At 35.3% G+C, this 26,575-nt stretch overlaps 2 long non-coding RNA genes across 2 annotated transcripts in view; one reads left to right on the top strand and one right to left on the bottom strand.

Moving 5' to 3' along the window:
• Position 1: 1 nt before the first annotated feature.
• Positions 2-26,575, top strand: LOC132664404 (uncharacterized). The gene is made up of 3 exons (XR_009603657.2): positions 2-94; positions 22,560-22,677; positions 26,523-26,575. It is a non-coding gene; the product is annotated as an uncharacterized LOC132664404 (long non-coding RNA).
• Positions 17,935-26,575, bottom strand: part of LOC144615043 (uncharacterized) — a 117,208-nt gene continuing 108,567 nt past the window's right edge. Inside the window, exons 2-4 of the long non-coding RNA XR_013553388.1 lie at positions 21,465-21,586; positions 20,126-20,285; positions 17,935-18,041 (exon numbers count right to left, since the gene is read on the bottom strand). This is a non-coding gene — a long non-coding RNA (uncharacterized LOC144615043). The remainder of the gene's footprint in view (positions 18,042-20,125; positions 20,286-21,464; positions 21,587-26,575) is intronic.

The raw sequence follows: 26,575 nt of genomic DNA, 5'->3' as shown, positions 1-26,575 counted from the left end.
AGACAGGCAACATGAGGTTTATAGGATATCCTGAGCTAAGGAGAGGCATAAGGATTTGAGGATACAAAGTAGGAGGATGATCACTAACGGGAAGGTAAGAGAAGATGTTTGGGAAAAAAGGATACCCTATTTTGCAGGTCAATTTCTTAGAGAGCTATTAACAGAGATTCCTCTTTTTCTGATATAGGTGGGCAGTTGAGGGGGAGGTAAAGAGCTTTTCCTGAATCTATTAAGTTTTAATTTTAACTCAAAACTACATTCATGCCAAAGTGGCCCATCTTAGGGTAGCCTGACCATGACCCCTAGTTTCTAAATGTCCAGCTTGAAGCATCTTCAGATGGAGTGAGAATAGGCAGTGGCAATCTGACAGGCTTTTCTGGTTTGCAGGTTGAATGTTTCTGTTGATGTTTTTGAATGGGTCACACATCACCAGGCATAAAGATTGTCCATAAATGAGATGTTGTGGTTTTTCTAAAGTTTATATGTAGTCATTCAATTTCAATGCAGAGTGCTTTGGGAAAAGGTAAAGTGTTGTTCTTAGTGATTCCAGGTCAAAAAAAGTGGAAGAAAATTGGAAACATTAGTTTGAAAGTTTTGGCCAAACATTTGAGGAAACTAGAAAAAATCAGGATCCAGCCCAGTTTACAGGTAGAAAACAAACCCTTAAAGATAGTTAGCAGCGTTAACTAGTATCCACAAAGGGATGTTATAGTTTCTACTGAAACTGAAGTTTTATTCTATAATCACCCTCATTTCTACCAATAATAACCACAGGCACTAAATTGTTTACAAAATAAGTTTACTTTAAACGTGGCATGATTATTTATATTAGTGCAACTAGAACAGTGATTGATCATATAGGTTCTTTTTGTTTGCTTTGCTGGAACTTTTCATAAGGAATATGGAATTTTTCATCAGAATCTCAGATTAGGCATTTAAAAGCCTTTTCAGGGTAGGACTCTGCCTTAGACTTTGCCTGCAATACCTATAGATTTGGGTAAATTCCTCTCTTCTCAAAGTCCCCAAGATATTCTGTGATTCTGGTCACATAATTTACTCACTTGGTAGGGCTGATGGGAACACTTATAAGCAAGGTAGGAAATTATTTTTTCAAGGGGCTTTCTTGTTTCCATAAAGTCAACCTTAGATCCTTAAAAATCTCTAATCATATCTGATCTATGCACATTACTCTCAAATATGATATTTCAATCAATTGTTTCCAATTGTGACCTATTACAAAGAGAGCAGGTTCTTACTGAACTTTATAAATTTCTAAATTCTAGGGGCTTCTGGGTGGCTTGGTCGGTTAAGCTTCCGACTTCGGCTCAGGTCATGATCTCACGGCCCATGAGTTCAAGCCCTGTGTCGGGCTCTGTGCTGACCGCTCAGAGCCTGCAGCCTGTTTCAGATTCTGTGTCTCCCTCTCTCTCTGCCCCTCCCCTGTTCATGCTCTGTCTCTCTCTGTCTCAAAAATAAATAAACGTTAAAAAAAATAAATAAATTTCTAAATTCTAAAGGCATCCAGTAGGGAGAAAATAAAATTGTTTCAATTCTGGTTACAAAGATAAAATTTACCAAACTACTGTCATAGATGAGAGAAAAATCTCATTAAATCTGGAAATAAAAAACATTAATGAACCAGCAAAGTTTCAAACAAAAAGACATCCTTATGAATTCATTCAGTCCCATGTATTTAATTCTTGATTTTCATCTTTTGTTAGTAGTTTTATGAATCCATCACTTTCTCCATTAGGGTTCTATAAATTCTTTCCCACTTTAGTGGTATGATATGAAAGTTATCAGAAAACTGTATTTGTCAAAATCCTTTCCACGGATCTCCTTGAAAACACTTTCGCAAGAGAATCAAAGTAAAATAATAACTGTCTGTAAATAATAAAAAGACTTAAAAATGGCATGGTTAAAGATGTAATGAGAATTTATTATAATGTAATTGAAAAGGAAATTTGGTTATTTCTGACATACATTTCACAATAACTAGAACTATGACTAATAATATTAAGCCAAAACATATCAGATTTCTAGGAATTTCATAGAATTCTAGAATATTTATATTAACATATACTCCTCCAAATATGGTGTAAAGAAGGCTTACTGTTTCTTATTTGACAATGCTCTCTATATGATTTAACATGTCCAATAAACCTAATTAGTGTAACATCTCTCTTTTCAAAAGGCGAGTAAACCTGTTGAGATGTTCCAAAGTTAGTCAAAAAGACTTCATTTAGAATTTGATTTTGTGATTTTTGTCAAAAATATCAAAAGGTTTCAGACATTTGAATAAATAGGATCACAGACCATTATGAAACACTGTTTAATCAAAGTGAGAATAAAAGATTTAAAGGTAAATACAGAATTCTATATAGAACCTTGTGAGCAAAACTCTAACTCTTTAATGTGGAGAAGATTCAGTTTTCTTAGGTAACCAAAAACGTGATAAAGCAACATCAAGTATAAAACCTTAGCTTTTGAGGCAGATCACTGAAAAGGTAAAGAAAAATCTTTTAGTCTCTTATCAAGAGCAGACCAATAGCCCAAGCAAAGTTTCTTTCAGCTGTTACAAGGACAAAGTTAAATTTTAGTTTTACATAAGTACACTATTGCTATCCAAGCTTATTTTTAAAAGCCTTATAATGACAATTCAAATTTATTTATTGTTTTAATGTTTATTTATTTATTTTGGGAGAAAAAGAATATGAGGGAGGGTCAGAGAAATAGGAAGAGAGAGAATCCCTACAGGCTTCATGCCTCCAACACAGGGCTCCATCCCACAAAATACAAGATCATGATCCAAGGCAAAATCAAGAGTCCTACGCTCAACCAGCTGAGCCACCCAGACATCCCATGACAATCCAGTTTTAGCTAGCCTCTTGTTCTTTATTCTCTTCTTTCCCATTCTGAAATAACCAGTTATTCTTTAGGACAAAATTACTTTTATTTCCCTTGACAAAAATGTATCTCCATATCTTGTAACTTTTCTTACCCTAAAACATCCTACTTGCCCTGTATACCAACAGAAAATAGATTCTCTTACTATTGCTAGTAGTTCTAATCACATATATTAATTCGAATTCCTAACCCTTAGAAGCCTTAATTTCTAGTGAAAACTCAGAAGTAAGCAATCGTGAACTGTTACACCAGAATTCTTTAAATTGGCAAACTTATGATTATATTTCATAATTTCTAAAAGTATATCCCTCTTTTTCCAATGTGGCACAAGACCTGTTAACTAACAGACCCAAATAACTTCAGTGGTTTTTTTTTGGTAATAAGAAACGAAAGGAGATAAATCATTGTTCAATAATTAACGTTCAGTATTTTATCTTACTCAGAATTGATACTGATATTCAATGATTTTCCATCACTTAGCAAAAGTTTAAGACCTAAAGTTACTGAAAAGATTTTGGGAGCTATTTCAAAGTAGTCCTATCCTATAAAACCTCTTCATTGTTGGAAAGTTCATTTATAAACTTTCATTCCACCTAGATCTATGTAATTCATTGTTTTTAATAATCATATTAACATTGCTCACGAGAATTTTGAGACATTAGACAGAGTTAAGCCATCTTATTTTTCTCTTGCTGACAAATTTTCTAACGGAAATAACATGATCTTATTTGACTAGTAAACCCAGGTACAATAAAAGTGGCACATCTGCATTATGTTTAATGCTAGTAACTCTGAAGATGTGCCTATTTTAATTAAACCAACAAACTTCAACTAGTTTTTATTTACAGAAGATTATTCTAAATCATATGAACTTGGAAAACATGAGGATTGGTTGTTACATTTCTGGAAATTTTGGGATACCCAATCCATATAAGCATTTTCCTTCAAGCCAACCAAATGTAGCTTATACAAATTAGTTTTGGTAATGCCATCTGGAGGTAGAAAAATACCACATATGTAACATACACATAGACATATATAATCATACAGACACAGATCTTATAGCTTTTGTTCTAAAATTTTAGCCACGGAGTCAAGTACAGTCTAAAACTCACGAGCAGTTGGATCCAAAATGTGTTTCTGGCAGATGAAATAAGTTTACCTGCTCAGATGGCTAAAGCTATTTTAGTAATATTTGTGGAAAAGACACAAGATTTTTTATTTGCCAGATTTTTAATTAGCTCCTTTTTTCCCCTCCTGATGAGACCATTTCCCCCAAAGTTTCCCTTTCAAAGAAATAGCTGTCATCATCCAGAGAAGACAGGGTAGGAAGGCATATCTCAAAGGCACAGAGAAAAGGATATCCAAGTTTCTCCAAGGTGGAGTTTTGGTATATCTGACTGTTATCAGATGTCTAGCATAATTACAATTTAAATTTTTCCTTCTTAAGGGCAGGACAATTCTTATTCCCAATGTTCTGATTTTTTTTTTTTTTACAATATCTGCAAGCATTTTAAGATAAATAGGGGAGGTTTGGCAATTGGTAACAATAAGTGGGCTTTGAATTGCTTCTAGAGCTGCATTTCTGGTTTTATAAAGATTTTTAAGACAAAGAGTTTCTAATTCCTCAAACATTTGGACTGTGGCCTAAATGGATGGGTGAGTCAGCACCTGGATATCAAATACATTATCTTTATACCAGAGAGATTTCCAACTAAGATGGAAATCAAAAGATTCCTACATTCTAGAGCTTCAGTGTTTAATGCCATATGACTTTATAAAGTCTGTATACATGATTACCTTTTTTTTCCCCTGGGAGTACAATTCAACCTTAGACCAATTTGCTTTAGAAGGAAAACCTCTTTTTTTTTTTTTTTAAATTTTTTTTTTAACGTTTTATTTATTTTTGAGACAGAGAGAGACAGAGCATGAACGGGGGAGGGGCAGAGAGAGAGGGAGACACAGAATCGGAAGCAGGCTCCAGGCTCTGAGCCATCAGCCCAGAGCCCGACGCGGGGCTCGAACTCACGGACCGCGAGATCGTGACCTGAGCTGAAGTCGGCCGCTTAACCGACTGAGCCACCCAGGCGCCCCGAAGGAAAACCTCTTCTAATGTGTCTATCAGCCTGTGCACATTGGCTTCCAACTGAGACATTTTCTGATCATTTGTAAGAGGGTCTGGGAGAAATTCATCTGTTTTCTCTGTGAGAGGCATTTTCCCCATGTGGCAATCTGATTTGTCAGATAACTGCGGTATAAAAGGTAGGGAGAACACTCCTTATAAGCCAATCAAGTTCCCTGTGAGTAGAGTTGTGAATGTCCACTGATCCATCTCTTCTCTAAATTTGGTAGGATTTTATGAAATTGGAGGTTAAAAAAAAACTTTGTATAATGTCATCTTTCTATTGGTCCCAATAAAAAATTGTTTAGGATGAGAGCTCTCTAAAAATTTCCTGCAGTTCAAAAGATGCACTGTCTGGCCACTGACAAAGATCTTCAATGGTACATTCATTTCAATAGCAACTCAAACTACTAAGACTTCTTATGACTTGACTATGGATGCAAAAGTCATCCCAAAAGAGGGCACAGAAGACGCAGCCCCCCTGATCCAAAAAGTTCACCTTCGCAGTTAGCCTAAGAAAGAAAAGAACTATTGTTGCAGGCCATAAGAATGGTTTTAGTAAAAATAACATCTCTGTTCTTTCACAAAACCATGAGATGCCTGCAGCCGTAGCCCTGCTAATCTGTGACACTGGGCAGGTGCTACTAGAATGGAACTTTGGCAGCATTAACAACAAATGTTCAGATGACAAAGGCTTCTTAAGGACCAGAATCCCTAAAGATAAACTCCCCTGAGAGCTAGCTTGGTCAAAGAGAATGCTGCTTGCCACCTTGCATCTTGGATGCCCTGCCTAATTCAGCTGGGTGAGACAAGAGAGAATTTCCTCACCAGTCACAAAGTCATGCTCTTAAGATGTAGAACAAGACAAAAGGAAACCTCTTCTTGCCTGTGGTTCTTCACCTTATAACAAGAGAGACAAAATCATATAATGACATCTCTGAGAGGGAATAGAAAACAAGAGTACTCATAACAAAAATCTTTACAAGAGTCACTATACCCAAGAAACTAATTCACACAAATTTTTTCTCCTGTTAATCTAAATTTGGAAAATAAAGGATAAGGGGTTTTGGTTTGTTTGTTTGTTTTGTTTATTTTTTGAGACAGCAATAGTGGGGAGGACAGAAAGAGAGAGAATCCCAAGCAGGGGCCATGCTGTCAGCATGGAGCCTGACTGGGGGCTCAAACTCACGAACCTGTGAGATCATGACCTGAGCTGAAGTTGGATGCTTAACTAACTGAACCACCCAGGCTCCCACGGTTTGTTTTTTACCTTCTCCTCTCAATCAGGTATACAGAGATAGATCCAGGAGAGCTGACTTTGCTTACTCTCTGCTAGTCTTCCAGGATCCTATCCACAGGCTCTGGAGCAACTATAGTGTTGCAATGGGTCCCATCATGGGTCATCAAACTGTAGGGGAAGAAAAATAATTTTCCCTCTACCCTGTAGATACCTCTGACTTAGATTCCTGACTTAGACAACCCTCTAATAAAATACAGGTTAACAGGAGAAAAACAGAATTTTAATTCCATGCATGCCTCTTGTATACATGGGAGATATCCAAGAAAACTGAGTAACTCCCCTAAAATCACTTAAGCCACCAAATAAAGATAAAAAATGGATGGGGAAGGAAGACAATTATAAGGGAGGCTATCAGGCAAAGCAAAAAAGGATATAACACTATATGGATTTAAGTTGTTGCCTTTTCCACTGCTAAAAATTTCTAGATATTTAGTTATTTTTCTTTACTTGATACAGAGAAACACCCATATAAAAAATGTCCCTTACAAAAGGGCTAACTTCTACTTGGCTTTTAGACCTTCTCATGTGTCTGCTGTCTCTTAAGAATAAGCAGCTTGGGGCACCTGGGAGGCTCATTTGGTTAAGTGTCTGACTCTTGATTTCAGCTCAGCTCAAGATCTCACTTTGTGGTACTGAGCTCACATCTGGCTCTGAGCTGAGAGCACGGAGCCTACTTGGAATTCTCTCTCTCTTCCTCCTCCCAGTCATGCTCTCTCAGAATAAATAAACATTAAAAAAATAAGAATAAGCATTTCAAAATAATATTTATGCCAAAAAGACAGATTTGGGGGCAGCATATTCTGCTCTCCATTACTGGACATTGTCATGGGTAACTCCATATATACTATTTTGTTTAATTCTTGTAATAACTATGAAATAGAAATTACCTCCATTATACAAATGAGGAAATACAGGCTCATAAAAGTTAATTACATTGTTGAAAATAATATATTTAGTGTCTAACCCGGGATTATAGGTTTTTTTCCTGGCCCCAAATTCAGTATTCCTTCCACATGATACCTTCTTCTGTAATCTTAGACAATATAGTCCAGAAAGATGAATTTAGGAAAAATGAAACATATCTACAATCTTTTAGGAAATCTATTTCCCTGAGGAAGACCATAAATGTAAAACTTATATTTCCTTTTCAGATGTAATTTTTTTTATTCTAACCCTAGCGTTGGGCTCAAACTCATGACCTTGAGATCAAGAGTTGCATGCTCTACTGACTGAGCCAGTGAGGTGCCCCTCCTTTTCAGATATAATTTAGTATTTTGTCCATATTTTATTAAGGTAATTATCTGATTAGATTTACGTGAAGCTCAGAGTCTAGCATATGAAGAAAACAAGTCAATCAATCTAATTCCAGTGCTGGAGGCTGTGTAATAAGATATCTATATGCTATTGAATAAAAGTCCTGCACTAACTTCTGATGTTAGCAGAATACAAATGATTCTCTTACAGCAGTGCAAGTTGATTCTGCATAACTACAACATTATTTTTTAAAGTAGAGTTGGGCTCAGAAAAAAAAGAAAAAAACAAAGACAAGAAAAGAAAACTACAGGAAGTCTCCCAAGATGAGAAGAAAGAGAAAGTGGGAGGAAGAAGAAAAAGAACAGTGAGTTAAATTCTGAATAGTGCCAATAAACAATTACAAAATTTTCCCCATATCTAGTAGCATTTCTGAGCTTAGAAGATACCTAGACATTCTGCGAGGTGAGGGTGCTGAACATTAGGGTAGAATGCTGCATCGGAGCCAAAGTAGTTGCAGTTATATATGCTTTTGGCTCCAGTGAAGCAAATGCAAAACTTATGTGGCAGAAAGTCACCATACATTGAACATTCAGAATTCTCAAAATTATTTAATTAAAATAAACTTGATTTTTAGAAATCACCTAACAATGAATGAAATAGGCCACCATGAGTGAGAGTCCTCAGAAACAATGAAAAATCAAATTTAAATGGCCAAAACTTGGAGATACTTAACCAAGCAGACTGTAAAAAGACCAAGTAGAAGTTTTATAAATGAAAAATAGATTAATTAAAATTAAAGCTCAGTGGCTATATTAAATACTATTAGACAACTAAAGAGACAACTAGAAACAAGAACATGAAAATATAAAATGAAGATTAAGAACTATTTTTGTTAAGTTTATTTATTTATTTTGAGAGAGAGCATGAGCAGGAAAGAGGCAGAGAGAGAGGAAAGAAAGAGAATCCCAAGCAGGCTCTGCACTAATAGAGCCTGATGCGGAACTCCAACTCACTAATTGTAAGATCATAACCTGAGCCAAAATCAAGAGATGCTTAACCAACTGAGCCACCCAGGTGCCCCAAGATTAAGAACTATTGAAGAAAAAATAGACACAAGAAGGCAAAACATACATGTAATTATAGTTTCTGAAAAATAACACAGAAAGAATGCAAAAGAGACAGAGAAGGGTTGAGAAGTAGGCTGAGAATGGCTGAGTACTTATGATAGACAGAAACTGTAGGTATAAGATACACAATATTTACCAAACAGAATAACCAAAGGAATCTACATGTAAACTATATAATAGTAAAATTTCAGAACACCAAAGATAAAGGAAGTGTCTAAAAGACAACTAGAGAAAAAACCAGAACACCTATAAGAAAGAGAACAATCTAACAGATTTCTCAACAGCTTCAGTGAAAGCCAAAAGTCTTTAGAGCAGTATCTTCAAAATGCAGAGAGAAATAACTATCAACTTAGAATTGTGTCATAAAAATTCTTTTTGAAAGTCATTATCTATCAAAATAATATTTACAAAAAAGAAAAACCCAGAGTTTATCACCAACAGACCTTTACTAACATATATTCTAAATGATGTACTTAAAGACTCTAGAAATAAGTTATAAAATGCAAGAAGAAATGTTTAACAATTTCCTTGATTAACATGTAGATTAACCTAAAAAGAAATAATGTAAATAATAAAATGACTAACTTCTGTGCTAAGACAGAACAAAAATACTAGATTTACATTGTCCAATACAGTATCTATTAGCCACACACTACAATTTGAAAAATAGTGACAAATTCAGTTGCTCAAACCAGCTACATTTCTGGTGCTCAATAGCCAAATGTACTGGAGGGCCAATCTAGTTAGTAAGAAAAGAGTTACTATAAATATGGAAAGAAACTAAAATATCGCTATTGGAGTACCTGGGCAGCTCAGTCAATTGAGTGTCTGACTCTTGATCTCAGCTCAGGTCATGATTTCACCATCCTTGGGCTCTGCACTGACAGCATGGAGCCTGTTTGGAATTCTCTTTCTACCCCTGCCCTGCTCATGCTCTCTCAAAATAAATTAAAAAAAAAAATTAAAAAAATTAAATCACCATTAACAGATTATATGATTTTCTACATAGAAACCCAAAGCAAATCATCTACCAACAAAATATTAGAATTAGTGTTTATCAAGGTGCCTGAATAAAATATACATTAGCTATAAATTTAGAAAGCATAATTTAAAGTACATATTTATAATATCAAGAATAAATACAATGAAATATTTTTTAAAGATGTACAAAAAGTTAAGAAAGATTTAAAATTTTATTCAAATACAAATCATAAAACATATTAAGTTTATGGATGGTCACCCATAAAAATGTCAGTTCTCCTTAAATTTCACTACAGACTTAATCAAAATTTAATAGGGATTTTGAGGGATTTGACATATTAATTCTAAAACTTATTTGAAAAAGCAAAGGCCCCAAGATGGGCAAAGCATAACTAAAGAAAGATAAGGTGGGAAAAATTGTATTTCTAGATACCAAGCTTTATTATAAAGCTATATAAATAAATATAGTGCAATATTCACTCAAGGAGAGACCAGTTACCAAGTGGAATAGAATACTCAGTAGAATAGAGAGCCCAGAAACATACCTTTGCATAACAGATCTTGGTAATGACAAAGAGGATATATTACTGATAACTGGAGGAAGGAAATAAGCTAATTCTATGAAAAACAATAAAATGTATAGCTTATTTTATAATATAGATTATGAAATTCCAGGTAATTAACATTTTCACTCCAAAGGGAAACTTTTGGAAGAAAATATGAAGATAATTTTTTTAATCTCAGAATAGGGAAAATATTAATCTTAAGTGAAAAAACATTGATAAACTTAACTACACTAATAGAAAGAAATTCTATTTATCAAAGACCACCATAAATAAAATTGGAATAAACTGCAAACCATTTGCAACATATAGATTAAACAAAATATTAGTATCCATTAAGCAAAATTACTCTTATGAATCGACAGGAAAAAGACAAACACCCTCACCCCACAAAACAAACAAAACCAATAAATGACCAAACAGGCATTTCAAATGAGAGGAAATAATAATGGCTCAGTCCCATTAGTAATCATAGAAGTGTAAATTAAAATCAAAAGACGTAATTTTATTTATATTACATTAAATTACATTTATGTTACATTAAATTTAAAATTCTGATAGTATCTATTATTGGCAAGGAATTAATGACAAATATATATAGCTCTAGAAGCTATTTCCAAATTATTGGAAAACAATAATTTTTAAATTGCATCATGAACTTACCTATAATTCAGGAATTTTACTCCTAGAAAAAAGACCTAGAGAAACTTGCATATGAGTCCTAGAAGATATGTACAAGAGTTTTATAATTGACAGCAATGATTGAAATAATAGAAAAAAAATCAGGTAACAAAAATCTGACAAAACTGGATGAATTCATTATGACATAGTCACAGAATATTATATAGCTGTGAACATGAATTACAGCTACTGACAAGATATATGAATCAAAAACGTTGAGTGAAGAGTAAATAGAAGAAAATTACATATTAGTAGTTACATAATATGTGATATGTACACATATATAATTAAATTACATGCTATAAATGTTTACAAATGGCTTTTTATTTAAGGATTGCTATATATGTGAAAATTTTATTTTAGAAGAGAAGGCAATATGTCAGTTACTTCTGGAAGGGAGGTAGAGAAATGAAATTTTGGAGGAATATACATATAACTCAAAGATGTTGGGGAGGGAAAATTTCCTCTACCCTAGAGTGTCCTTCTAGCTGAACTTAGAATCAAATTGACATGAGACAGATTAACAGGAGAAAATCAAATTTAATAGTATATGTACAGGGAATTTATACAGACATGGAATTTCCAAAGACAGGCAACATGAGGCTTACATGAGCTAAGGAGAGGGGTAGAGATCTGAGGATACAAGGGGGAGAAAGACTATTAGTACAAGGTGAAAGGAGATGTTTGGAAATCAAAGTTTGCCCAATTATGTAGATAAAAGTTTCTTAGGTAAAGAGGAACCTCTGTTAATAGCTCTCTCTCTGGTATAAGGATGCTGAGGGGGAGGTAAAGAGCTTTTTCTGAATCTGCTGGGTTTAGATTACTTTTAATTCAGAATAATGTTCATGGCAAAGTGGCCCATCTTGGGGTGGCCTGCCCTTGCCCCTTACAATAACATTCTAGTTTTCAAATAGTGGACTCACTAGTGTTGGTGTGGTTATGTTTCATGAATTCACATCAATTATTTGTATTAGTAGAAAAATTCTCTAAAGGCCTGATATACAAGGGAATCCATTTTAGATTTTTTTAAGTTTATGTATTTTGAGAGAGAGTGTGTGCAGAAGCAGGGGAAGGAAGAGGGAGAGACAGAGAATCCAAAGCAGTCTCCACACTGGCACTGTGGAGCCCTACACAGGGCCTGAACTCACAAACCCATGAGATCATGACCTGAGGTAAAATGAAGAGTGACGCTTAACCAACTGAGCCACCCAGGTGCCCCCTTCCTAGATTTATTTCTAAGTCAACATGACTGTATATAAACTTTGTTGAAACCAAAAGCCTGATTTATGACTCACCAACCATGCATTGCATATCTGCTTTGTGAATGAATAGCCGAAAGGAAAACCATCTTGTTCTTGAGATACTGAATAACACTTCTATTCCCTGCTTACCCTTGTGAGAAAACTCATGAGTTCTGTCTATATGCTAATCCATAATCTTTTGTGCTTTTACAAGATGTAAAGGTATATACCCCTGTAAAAACTGTTCATTCTCCAGAACACTTTCTTCCTTATGAAGAGCATGTTTCCCAGGCAGCTGTCCTAACTTGGACTCAAATAAATCTCTTTCATACTTTTAAAGATTCTAAAAGATTTGTTCGGTTTGTGCTGACATTTCTTGGTGTAGTTGGCAAGATATCACAGCAATTCACACCTGGGGGTCATCTAGAACTTGGTGCTCAGTACCAGCACAGGCCCTTTGTGCCCCTTTAACTTCTCAGCACCTCACAGGTGTCGCTGTTGAGTTATCCTGATATCTGGATCTCCTTAATTTGAAGATATTTTTATTCAAGCTGTTGTGGGTTACCAGTAATGTTCGCTAGATGGGAATAACTTAGATGGATTGAAGTCTCAGATTGCCCAATGGAATTTTTTGACAGGTCTAAATCATTTTTCTTATGCACACAAAGAAAGCTGCCCAATAGGCTAAGCAACCTTAACTAGGTTGAGAAACAAGAAAAAATGGGGCACTGGGTGGCTCACTAGGTTAAGTGGCCAACTCTTGATTTCAGCTCAGGTCATGATTTCAGTTTGTGAGTTTGAGCCCTGCTTCATTCAGGCTGTGTACTGACAGCATGAAACCTTCTTGGGATTTTCTCTCCCTCTCTCTCTGCCCCAACCCCATTCACTCTCTCTCTCTCTCTCTCTCTCTCTTACACACACACACACACACACACACACACACAAATATTTTAAAAAAGACTGGGAACAGAACTAGAAAGAAACTATGAAGACTTTTGGTTCAGTCAATGAAAGCTCCAACTTTTGGGGAGGAATCAATGCTCATAGAGGAATTTTAGGATTTCTTTGGTTTGTTTCTGCACCTTTTGTCATATTTGGACAAAACTTGCCATGTCACGTTGGAAAATGGAAATGACTAATTAATAGGTCTGTAGATTATACTAATACCTTGCAATTAGATTTATTTTAATAAAAGAGATATTTAGAAATTGGGCCTTTAATGTCCTCTCCAAAAATATTAATGAAACAAAGACTAGATTTTGTTTGCATCTTTGTGTATATGTGTCCATGTGTGTCATGTGAGATGTTTTTTCTACTTCTGGTTGGTATTGAAAAAGTAAATTTGTGAAAGAGTTCTATTTAATTGTTAAAAAGCAAGTGCTTATAAAAATTGGACATTCTAAAACTTAGATAAAGACTAACCAAATGTTTTGAAAGTTCATGTAATCTGGAAGAATGGTCTTAAAACTAGTTTAGGTTTGTTGGTTTAATTAAAATAGGTATGTCTTTTGGAGTTATCAACATCAGATATCATATAGATAATCAGCCTTTTATTCTACCTAAATGTATTAGTTTCATTCATATTGCATCTATTATTTATCAGCAAAAAAAAAAAATGACTTAAAAGGATGGTTGATTTTGCCTGACTTATGAAGTTTTCATGGGTAATTGTTAAGAACAAGTAGGTTGAATAGATAAAATGGTTTATAGGTAAAATTTAAATGGCTTACAAAATCTTTACTAACCTGAAATTTTCAAGTATTGGGTTGAATTCATTGAATTTTTAAGTCTTTTCCAAGTAACATAGAATACTAAAGTGTTGAGTACTACATTTGTCTGCTTTTGGCCTGTTATTGCAAAGAAATTGAGACTTGTGTCTGTTGGTAAACATCCTTTGTGCTTAATTGAAAGATTGTATTCCGGGGGAAAAGCTATGCTTCCATAAATTATGAAATGTATTCATAAATTTCTAATCTAAAGAATTCTGAGGTAATAGGTAAGTTCACTATTGATTAGTACTTAGTTTGCACTGGAAGCTAAGGTTTCTAAAAGTAAAAATTCTGATAAATATCCTTCTTAGCAGTCTTAATTATATGGAAAGCAGCTCTATGTGCAAGAAAAGTAAGATGTGTTTTTGAGACAGAGAAAGAGAGTGCAGGGAGCATGTTGGAGTGAGGGAGGGAGCAGAGGGAAAGAGAGAGAATCTTAAGCAGCCTCCACACTCTGCATGGAGCCTGAGGCAGGGCTCCGTCCCATCACCCTGGGATCATGACCTGAGCCAAAGTCAAAGTCAGATGCTCAACTGACTGAGCCACCTAGGCATCCCAAGATGTGTTTGTAACAAGAAATCTTTGGGTAAGAAAGGTATGAGGAATGGGACTACGCTTTGTTGAGGGAAAAGAAAGTAATTTTGCCCTAAAATGAGTCTGATTATTTAGAGAAAGCAAGCTTAGGACAAAATCTAAATGAAAAATAAAATTATAGAAGGTTTGTGAAGGGGAATCTTTGGAAAAAAAATATGCATGGTCTGGACTAAGATTCAAATGAGTGAGTTTTAAAAGGGTACTAGTGTAAGATTGGGATTCAGTTTATCTTTTTTGAGAAAAAGACCAAATTGTCTTTAATTATTGGCCTACTCTTGATAAATTGTAAACAAAGCTTTTCTTTATCTGCTCAGAAAAACAAAGTTTCTATGCTTTGTCTTTATCAGGTCTGTGATTACTTAACAAAAGTTAAACCTTCTCAATATTAAAGGTGCTGTTTTGCTAATAACTATATAAACTTCTAGTGGAATCTCTTATTGCACCTTGGTTAAATATAAAGATTAAGTGTATAATAATCTGTAATCCCATATAGGCACGCTCTTTAAAACCTTCTGAGGTTTTTAACAAAAGTTCCCAAGTATTCAAATTCTAAATGAAGTCTTTTTGACTAATTAGACTTGTTTATTTCATATGTTTAAGTTACAAGGGAAGCATTGTCAAACAAATGATAAAAAACCTTTTTACGTTACATTGTATAGGTAAATGCTGTAACTGTTCTTAGAAATTATATGAAATTCCTAAAGTTTTAATATGTCCTAGTATAAAGTCATGTCAAATGATGTTATGTCACAGAAATAACTAGATTTCCTTGTCCACTTTATTCTAATGAATTCTCATCAGATCTTTAACCATGGCCAGTTTTTAATCTTTTGTCATTTATAGTTATTGTTCTTATACTCTTGCAAAATGTGTTTCCTCTTCAAGGAGATTCATGAAAAGGACTTTCTGACAAACACTGGTTTCTAATATATTTAAAGTTATAAAACTAAGCTGAGTAAGAATTTCCAAAACTAATGGGAGAGCTGCATTCAAATAGAACACAAATTAATAACATGAGACTAAAAGAATTAAGAAAGGTGATTATATTTCGATGACTTTTGTTTGAAACATTGCTGGTCCTCTAATGTCTGGGTCTTTCAGGTTTTGTTTTTAGTGTTTATTTATTTTTGAGAGAGACAGAGACAGAATGCAAGTGTGTTAGGGGCAGAGAGAGAGGGAGACACAGAATCCGAAACAGGCTCCAGGCTCAGAGCCCGATGTGGGGCTCGAACTCACAAGCTGTGAGATCATGACCTGAGCCAAAGTCGGACGCTCAACTGACTGAGATACCCAGGCACCCCTGGTCTTTCAGATTTAAGGAAACTTCTTCTCTTAGGATATCTATGTCTTACAGAAATAAATGTTTCAATTCATTAACAAAGGAATATTTTATCTTTACTCCCTACCTGAACCCTCCAGAACTCAAAAACTGTCAGTGAATATTCTTTTTTTTAATGGAAATTATTTGTATAAGTTCATTAACAATCTGTTCTCCTTAGAACAGAACACCTTTGGAAACAGTAATTATATTACCAGGGCTTTGACTGGAATGTCATCATTTAGAGAGACATGTATAGACTCAGATACGACCAGACAACTTTAAGGAATGAAGGTTGACTTTATGGAGCAAGACAGCTTGGAAATGTTGCCCTGGTAACTTGCTTTTAAAATTCCCTGCAGCCTTACCAGGTGAGTAAAAAATGTCACTTCCTGGCAGGTGCAAGAACCTCAGGATATTTTGGGTACATCAAGAGAAATTCACCCAAATCTACAAGTATTATAGGCCAATCTGATGGCAAGTATTTGGCTTTTGGCCTTGAAAGGTTATTAAAAGCTCAACTTGAAATTCCTTATAAAAAGTTCCAGCAAAGCAGATTTAAAAGAACCTATATGGTGGGGCACCTGGGTGGCTCAGTCGGTTAAGCGTCCGACTTTGGCTCATGTCACGATCTCCCGGTCCATGGGTTTGAGCCCCGCGTCAGGCTCTGGGCTGACGGCTCAGAGCCTGGAGCCTGCTTCCGATTCTGTGTCTCCCTCTCTCTCTGCCCCTCCCCCATTCATGCTCTGTCTCTGTCTCAAAAATAAATAAAAAAACAATAAAAAAAAATTTTTAAAAAAAGAACCTATATGGTAAATCACTATTCTTGCTGTGGTTTTGTAAATAATTACATCACATTGGTTAAAACAAGGGTGATTCTAAAAAGAAAAGGTTTCAATAACACATTTTTGTAGATATTAGATTTTACTACTATTCATTATATACTGGACTAGATCCTGATTTCTTCTGGTGTCCTCTAATGCCCAGTACAACTCTTCAAGCTAACATTTTTATTTTTCTCCCACCTTTGTGACTTGGAATCATTTGACAACTAAAACTGCCCTTTTTCTTGAAGCTTTATAAACTGAAAATATAAATGACTTGCTGTAAAGAAATCACTGCAATAGCCCATCTATAGACAATCTTTATGCTCATTGCTCAGTGGACCACTCAAAGATCAGAGACATTTAAACTACAAACCAGGATGAGAAGTAGATGATATCAGGGTAGACTGCTTTCTGAAGATTTGGGATCCAGTCTGTTTTTCTCCTCTTCTTTATTTTAAAATTGTAATATTAGAAGATAGTAAACCTATTTGTTCGCTTTTACCTCCCCTTTATTGTATCCTAATAAAATATCATGGTAACCCTCTGATTTAACTAACTTCAAATACTACCCTAGTACTTTATTATAATGAGAACTTAGATAAAATATTTAATGACCTCTTGGACCTATTCTAATGTTCCGTTAGCTACACTGGTGCTTATATACTATAAAGGACCTCTGTTAGAAAAACACTGTCAGGAAGTACTCCCAAACTCAGATTATATGTAACATTCACCAGGTTGACCATTCTGCCTCTTTAAACTTAGATAATAATTTATTAAGAAAGGTTCCTGGGTGCAATGGGAGAAACATAGTGGCAACTTGTCCAACATGGAAAAATATCCAATGTTCTCACACACTGTGTTTTTTGGTGAATGGAATAGCCTAAGACAAAATAAGAAAAAACAGTGGGTATCTATCAAAGATGCTACTTTAGGAGTGATGTGGTGGATTCAGCCATCTCCTAAACTAACTTTGCCATGCAACCAAGAAGATTCTGAGGTAACTATGGGTCAGTTCCCTTCTTTCTTAACTATAGAAACCCAAGATGTATAGCTCTCCTCATCTGTGGAAAATCATTAAAGACTCTTATATAAAGTACAGCCCTGATACCCAACCTGACATATGTTTTTAACATCTTAACTTTTTATTTGTTTATAATATTTTATTTTTAAATAATTTCTACACCAGACATGGGGATTAAACTCACAGCCCCAAGATCCAGAGTCACATGCTTTACTTACTGAGCTAGCCAGGCATCCCAGGAACTATTTTAAATACCACCAGAGTTTTTCCCATTGGAGGAAAATGGACTTTATTATCCAATGATTCTTGTTGGATTTCAATATCCATGGACATCTGTGAATTCAGGCAAAATATATGGTTATGCCCTAAACAACAATGGAGCCCTGAATTCACTCCAAGTTGGCCTATAACAGCTCTGCCTATACCAACCAACATATGGTATACAGGAAAAAGAAGATTTTGTGGGCTTATAAAACACCTGTGTAATACTCTGATTTATTTTGTAACCAGAGTACTTTTTATCATAACACTACTGCTATATGGTGTAATGCTGGCTTTGCAACTCAAAAGAATTGCATGATGCTAACAAAACATACACTAATATTGATATTGATGACCAAATGTTTGGGGAGATAGAATTACAACAACCACAAGATGTAATATCTATAGAAACCAATTGGCCAGAGAAATTCTTACATATAACAAAAGGAAATTAACATTTGAAACAAATCAGCTCAAATATTTCACAAGGCTCAAAACTTTAGATAAAGTAGGTAAATGGATACTCAATGTACAATTATCAAAATACTCGGGTTTTCTTTGGATTCTTGTGTTTCTAATTTTATACCTATTCCCTATTGGTTGCTTCAATTGTTACTAATCGGATTTTTATTACTAATTCTGCATGTCTGCTATAAATGTTACCAAAGGCAAAACTCATCACAAAGCACATGTACAATGTTTCCACAACAATTTGGTGTCACTGAAAACAAATCATTTGTAACATTTCCTATTAAAGGCCATATTCTTGACCTCCCTATGTGGACTCCTAGGCAACCTAAACCAGGCCTAGCATCAAGGGACGAAATAATAAACATCAATGCTTTCTATCAAAATATTATTGATCAAAAGGGGAATGATGAGAGAAAAACTCTCTAAAGGCCTGATATACAAGGGAAACCATTTTAGATTTCTTCCTAAGTCAGCATGACCATATATAAACTTGGAACTTTGTTCAAACCAAGAGTCTGATCTATGGCTCACCACACATGCATAGCACATCTGCTTTGTGAATGAGTAGCCTAAACGAAAACCATCTTGTTCTTGAGATACCGAACAATGCTCCTACTCCCTGCATTTCTTTATGACAAAACCCATGGTTCCTGCCTATATGGTAATCTGTAACCTTTTGAGCTTTTGCAATATGTAAAAAAATTATCACCCTGTAAAAACTGTTCATTCTCCAGAATACTTTCTTCCTTGTGAAGAATGTAGTTCCCAGGCAGCTGTTCTAACTTGAGCTCAAATAAAACTCTTTCTTACTTTTAGAGATTCTAAAAGGTTTGTTCAGTTTGTGTCAACAATATATATTAAAATTACATAACATTTTATTTACATCTTTGGTGTGTTGGTTATATCCCATAATTTGCTAAAAATCGTGAGAGCATTAAGTAAATCATATAATGCATGAATGAACATAAGAAAAGCATGAATTGGAGCCATATAGACCTGGATTCAAATTTTTTGTTTTGATGCTTGCTAGTTTGGGAACTAGATACTTAAGCTCTCTGAATATCAGTTTCTTTTAACAATATTTAGGGTAGGCATACTATGCGCTAAGTAGCATTCAGGGGACTAGAGATGTAGTCGTGAACAAAGTTAGCACCAGGTTGAGGTGCTACAGAATTACATATAGAAGAAGTTGTATATACTAAGGGGCCTGGAATGGCTAACCACCAATGAGCCACAATTCTTAATGTGAGACCCAAGTTAATGCCTTCTTAGATGAATTTCTGGAGACATTATTTGATAGACTTTTTTTTTAACTTGCCATAGGCTGTTCTTCCAACACTCTTGGGAATATATGAAACACAGACAAGGACATTTTACACCAAACTAATATTAATGTTAGATGTAATGAAAAAGCTGGTTATCTGCCCTCTCATTGGTCTATCAAATTCTTCATGGTGTGAGGTTGTGTTGATTAGCGTACAGGGGGTTGACTCTGTAGAGAAGTCTTTCTTAAACCTTTATCAGATGCTAATAATCCCTGACTGCCTTAATTGTACCTTTCCCCATTTATAAACTCACTCCTTCGAACCTCCCCTAATGTCACTCGAAAGATAATTACTTTCCTCCATCTCACTTTTACAGACATCAGAATCATAGTTCTCCAATTTCCTATCTGCCCATCTCACCTTGTGGGTCTCATTCTTCCTCATTGCCGTGTGCCCACTGAACAGTCAAGCATTTCTGAGGCTATGTATGGTCAGTGATGCTGAGTGGATCACCATTAATTCTGAAGCCACTTTTGCTCCAAAAGGGCATGAAATATTTCTATCCTCATATAACAAACACCTAAGAGAAAAATACAATGCAAGTCTGATAACAGTAACGTTAATATAAAAATGAAATTTGTGTATGTGACATTTATAGGAATGTAATAAAAATCCCTTGTAGTCAGCAAAAAGGCAGCTTATATGTCAAAGAACCTTCTTGAAACCGGGAGTAAATTCCTATAGAAGAGCATGCATCTGAAATACAGATCTAAAAGAAGCATAAAGACAATGATCTTAAGTTCTCAGCATCTGAAAACTAAGAAAAAGAAGAGAAATAAAAACATTTGCACAAGTCATATTTGGGAAATTTCCAACTGTGAGCAAACCAACGAAATGAGACCTGAATATGTATTCAGATAGTTATTGATGGCAAACTGTGAGCAAAAACCAATAGATAAGACCATAACCATTTAATTTCCTAGGAAAAGGGACTAGGAGAACACATGGTAGTCTCTCTCAACCCCAAACTCAGGTGGTAATATTGAATTCTTCATTCTCAAGCATCCCAAAGCATAAATGAACCAAACAATAAGACCACAACAGGGGAGCTTTTAAATATGAAAGGTTGTTATTCAACTGTTTATTTTTGGGTTTTTTTTTCCCCCTCTGGAAATATCTATATCTGAAATAAGAAGTGTTGACCCATTTACCAACAAAACACAAATTTAAAAAATGCCACTCTGAGTAGCCCATTAATACTATTTTTCTAAGCAGATAATAATTTCTAATCCATGAGATTAGGAGATCCTATAACTATTGACCTACTAGCTGTATCTTTTTTTGAGCTAATGTTTTACAGATCAGTAGACTTTCATCTACCATAATTGGTGATTTGGATTTCTTTGTCCTAATCAGGATTCTGAGCACCAGCAAGAGTCAAAATTCTGGAAAGCATAGGATCCAGACACAATACATCTATTAAGAAACTGAGATGGATTTTAGCCTTTATGAATTTATATGATCTGCTTATTAATGATAAGTATCTTCATGCAAATCAGGCTTTGCTCCAACCTCTGTGCTTTTTACTCTTTATCTTACCCTGTTTAATTAAACAAATTCCTGAAAATAGTGATTTTATTGGTATAGTACTTCATTTCTTTCGCTTACTTTACAAGTCCCAATGGTGTCTCACAGATAGTTTCAGTCCTTCTATACAAAGTATGATTTTCCATTAGGATGAATGAGAGAGGCCACTTACATCTGGGTAGTATGTGGTTGCAGATTTCTGTAAAACAGCACTGGAAAACAAAAGTCTGGTCACAAATCCTTTTCTCAAAGGCAAATACAGTTCTCGCTTTTGATCCAGGCAGAAAGCCAAACCTAGAATAAGAGAAGCCATATGTATGTGTTTGAGAAAATGTTGCCTACATAAGTAGGGATTCCTCCCCCCCCCCCCCCCGAATAATGAAGTTAACTTTTTGAAGACTTTTGGAAAATGATGGAAATGTAATGGTCAAACTACAAACTTTAGAAATGTTTTACAAATACTTTGAGGTAATTTTTTAAAAAGAAGAAACATGAAAAAAGGGCCACAGCCTTCATCAAGACTGATTAATGTGAAGAGGGCAACTACAGTATTTAAAGGTTCACCAGTTTACCTACAGCTGAAACTTGTTCCCAGATATTTTTATCCATGTCCAAAGGAAGAAAGATCTCTGACTCAAAAGGGGAGAGCCTGTAAAATGGTCCACCCTCAACCCCTTCCTAATCTTCATTTGGGCTGAATTAGACAAGAGAAACACAAATGAGTTATTCCAGGGTTACTATTAGAAAAACCTCTTTTATACACATCAGCACAGTTCAAGAAGACTGATCCTAATGTCTCCAGGCTGAGAAGAGTCTACAGATCTTCTAAACAAGTGGTTCTCAACTGGGAGAAATCTGTTCCGGAACACTTGGCATGTCTAGAGACATTTTTATTTTTACAACCGGAGAGTGGGCGATGCTACTGGCATCAAATGAGTAAAGGCCAGGAATACCACAAAATATCCCACAGTGCACAGGACAGCCCCTGGCAAGAAAGCATTGTAGCCCCAAATATCAAATGCAGAGGCTGAGAAACACTGTTGTAGGTCAGTGTCCCCTGCATTAGCCCAAGCTGTGAGCAGCACAGTCTTCTTACTGATTTGTGACTTTTGGGTCCTCGTTGTAAGAAGCCATTTGGGGCCACAATTCCCCTGCTCTGTATGCATCATTTGGGGGTGAGGAGGTGGTTTCTCTCATTATTTCCAGACTGGAAGATCCTCCTTGTAAGTGATTATTTGGAGTCCAAAGCTCTGTTCCTCCCTTCTAGCGGACCTGGCGCTCAGATCCTGACCTGCTCTGGCCTGAAAAGAAAGGCACAAAAGGGAGGCAAGAACCGTATGAGGTGTTATTCTTTGTTTTTCTCAGCCCACCTGGAATATTCTAAGGTAAGCAAAATGACATCTGGAGTTTGCTTCCACCTCTAGGCCAAACAGTAGGTTTGGGAACTATAGACAAAAATAAATTTCAAGAATAGATTTGGGGGTGCCTGGGTGGCTCAGTCAATTGAGCGGCTAACTTCGGCTCAGGTCATGATCTCACAGCTCGAAGGCTTGTGAGTCTGAGCCCCACATCAGGCTCTATGCTAACAGCTTAGAGCCAGGACCCTGCTTCCAATTCTGTGTCTATCTCTCTGCCCCTTCCCTGCTTGCATTCTGGCGTGCGCTCTCTCTCTCTCTCTCAAAATAAACATTTAAAAAATTTAAAAAAAAAGAATAGCTTGGATATTTGAATTCTATTTCATAGTATGCAATTATACATGTGAATTTCCACTTTGATATATTTAATCAAGAAAAAACCAAAATATTGAAAATTTCCTCTATTTGAAAACATTTAAATATATGCTTTTTTCCCCCTTCATTTATTTATTTTGAGAGAGAGAAAAAGAGCAATGAGCAGCAGATGGGCAGAGAGAAAGTGAGAGACAGAGACAGAATCCCATGTATGTTCCATACTGTCAGTGCAGAGCCTGATGCAGGGCTTGAACCCACCAACTGTGAGATCATGACCTGAGCTGAACCCAAAAGTTGGACACTTAACTGACAGACCTACCCATGTACCCCATAAAAACATTTAAATATATACTTTTAAAAATATCCATAGAAAGTGGTCAAGGTTGTTTTCTTGACAAGAAAAAATTATTGAGATGATGTACTTCATTAATTTCAGTATTAAAGTAAAGGTAAAATTAGGGGAAAACATTCACACATGCTGTAATAATTTTCCCTAGTAGGTTGCAAACATTTGTTCATTTGAAGTTTTACTGATCCATGAAACCCAAAATTCTGGATCACTAGAACTGTCTAGTCCACCACCACCAATTCACAACTGAAAAATCAAGGTCTTTGCTTAAGCAACTCTACTGGTAAGAAATTCACTGCTTTCTGAGAAAGACCAGGTCATATTTGGCCAGTCTATTGGAAAGTTCTTTATGTCGCAGTAAAGTATAACATTTGTGATCATCTCATCACAATTTCTTGGTGTTTGGCTCTTGTTCTATCCTGCAGGCCACAGCAGATGAGTCAAATTCCACTCCTATAGGTGGATGAATGAATAAAGCAATGAATAAAGATGGTTACCATACCCATCTTGAACTTCATGTTCTCTAAGCCAAGTGTTTGCTAGTGCTGCACTGACACAACTCAAGAGTTCCTCTCTACATTGTGGTCACTGTCCTCTCAATAGCTTCCAGTTGCTAGAAGCTGAACAACACAAGTTTTGGCTAAAACAGAATCTACTCGTACTATCATTTTTCTGTTTTAGACATTTCACTCATACTGTTCAGCTTTAGGACAAACTAGATTTGTTGGCAAGCCTTAGTAATATTGACACATGAAATTGTAGTCAAATCAAATTATAGATATTTAAACAAATTTTTCTTTTAACTCACATGCCCCCTACTGTGGATACATTCAGTTGGTGAGGTTTCTATTTGATTCAAGGTTAGGATTTTTTTTATTCATCTCTCCTAAATTTTATCCTGTTATTGTCAGCACATTGTTCCACACTGCTGAGATTTAAAAAAATACATTGTTCTTATAAAATATCTCAAACATTTGGAAAAGAGATGAATACAATGAACACTCACATGTCCAAACCCAAATACAATAAATATTAATATTATACCACATTTTCTTTAGGTTATTTTTTTTTTAAACAAACCAAACATTAAATATAGTTGCAGCCGAATGGAAAACTCTAAAATCTCATAATAATATATAATTATATAATATATGTAATATATATTATATAATATATATACACATATATAATATGTAATTATATTATATAATCATATATAATATATACTTAACACTTGATCTTAGCCAAAAGGCTGAGAAGCGATATATAATATATACTTTGATATATAATATACAATTTAAATATATATTATCATAGATGACGAATTATTCTGTAACTTAATTTTTTTCCAATATATGAAATTTATTGTCAAATTGGTTTCCATATAACACCCAGTGCTCATCCCAGAAGATGCCCTCTTCAATGCCCATCACCTACCCTGCCCTCCTTCCCACCCCCCATCAACCCTCAGTTTGTTCTCAGTTTTTAACAGTCTCTTATGCTTTGGCTCTCTCCCACTCTAACCTTTTTTTTTTTCCTTCCCCTCCCCCATGGGTTTCTGTTATGTAACTTAATTTTTTAACTCAACTCTTATTTCTGACCCTCATCCTTCTTAGAAAAAAAAATTAAATACACATGCCATGTGAAGATAAAGGCAGACAGAGATTCGGGTGAGGTATCAGAGGTCAAAGAACACGAAAGATTGCCAACAAACCTGCAGAAGCCAGAGGAGAGCATGAACAGATTTTCCCTCATAGCTACCAGAAGTGGCCAACACTTTGATACTATTCTTCTAGTCTGCAGAACCATGAGACAATAAATATTTGCTGTGGAAACCACCTGGTTTGTGGTACTTTATTACACCAGCTGTAACAAATCAATATACTCATATTACCTGATTTTTCAAGTGTTTGCCAATATGATAGATATGAGGCAGAATCTTTAATTTTTATTTTCTTTCACTAATGATATTGAGCATACACGTTGCTAATTTGGTTTCCATCTTCAAAGAATTACCTTTTTAATCTTCTCTGCCTACTTTTAACTGACTTGCCTCCAAGCACAATGATTATTTTTTACATAAATATTTTAATTATTCAACCATATTTTCCTTTATGAAATAGGCTCTTTGTATCATGATTGAATATTTTCCTACCCTGAGGTCTTAATATCTTCTACAACTTATTTTCTAATAATTTAGAGTTTTGCTTTTCACAATTTGTTCTTTAATCTGACTGGATTTGAATTTTGTGTATAAAATGAGGCAGGAATTTATCATTTTTTACATTTGGATAACTGATTTTTCAAGAACCATTTATAATTCTGTTTTTAGGTCATTAATTTGTACTAACACTTCTGTCATAGTTTGTGTTCCCATATATGTGCTGCCTTGTTTCTAGGCTATTAATTCTCTTCCACTCATCTTTTTTTGTCTAATTTTGTGGCACCGGTACACCATCTTAACTATTATAGCTGTGAAGTTTTCATTGACATTGAAAAAAACCTTACTATCATTTTTCTTCAGTTTCTAATTATAGCACATTGTCATTAGAGAACTTAGTATATTGAGTCTATAATAGATTATTAAAATGGGTCATTTTCCTATCTGTTTTGGCATACTTCCTGAGGCCAAGAACAAAATGGTAGTACCTATTCCAAAGTGCGAGACAAAATATCTTTGAAGTAGTTGCTAAGTAGTTTGCAACACTCAGTCCAAGAACTACATTTAAGGCAAATATGTGCAGGAGGTGAGGAGAGAGAACTTCTTTCCCTTTCCCCATATGTAAAAGAAAGAGATGTCCTCTTATGACTAATGAGGAACTTTAAGAAATCATTAGAGAGTTTGATTCCAGTCTTCTGGAGGTGAATAGCAATGCTACTAGTAGAAAGAAAGGGACATTTATCACTAGAGACAGAAGTTCAGTGTAGAGGGAACAGGCAACCAGCCAAAGAAGCACAGCCTGCATCAGGGAGCCATAACAAAGTGTTTCCAGCTGGGGAATCTTTGAGGAACCCCCTTGGAACTACCCTCAAGAGAAACATTCAACTTTAAACATCCACCAAGCATCAATATAGATGTGTGTAATAGCAAGCAAATAAAAGTTTTCTTTTTCCTCTTCCTCTCCTACTTTTGCCCCACATCAAATTCAAGATGCGAGAATACAAATAAAGAACTGATTAGAAAACATGGAGGAACCAAACAAG

Source organism: Panthera onca, chromosome F2 (assembly GCF_046562875.1).
Source record: "Panthera onca isolate mPanOnc1 chromosome F2, mPanOnc1 haplotype 2, whole genome shotgun sequence".
NCBI classification, from domain to species: Eukaryota; Metazoa; Chordata; class Mammalia; order Carnivora; family Felidae; genus Panthera; species Panthera onca.
Note: the sequence above shows the minus strand (reverse complement) of the source record. Positions and strands in the feature narration are given on the sequence as shown.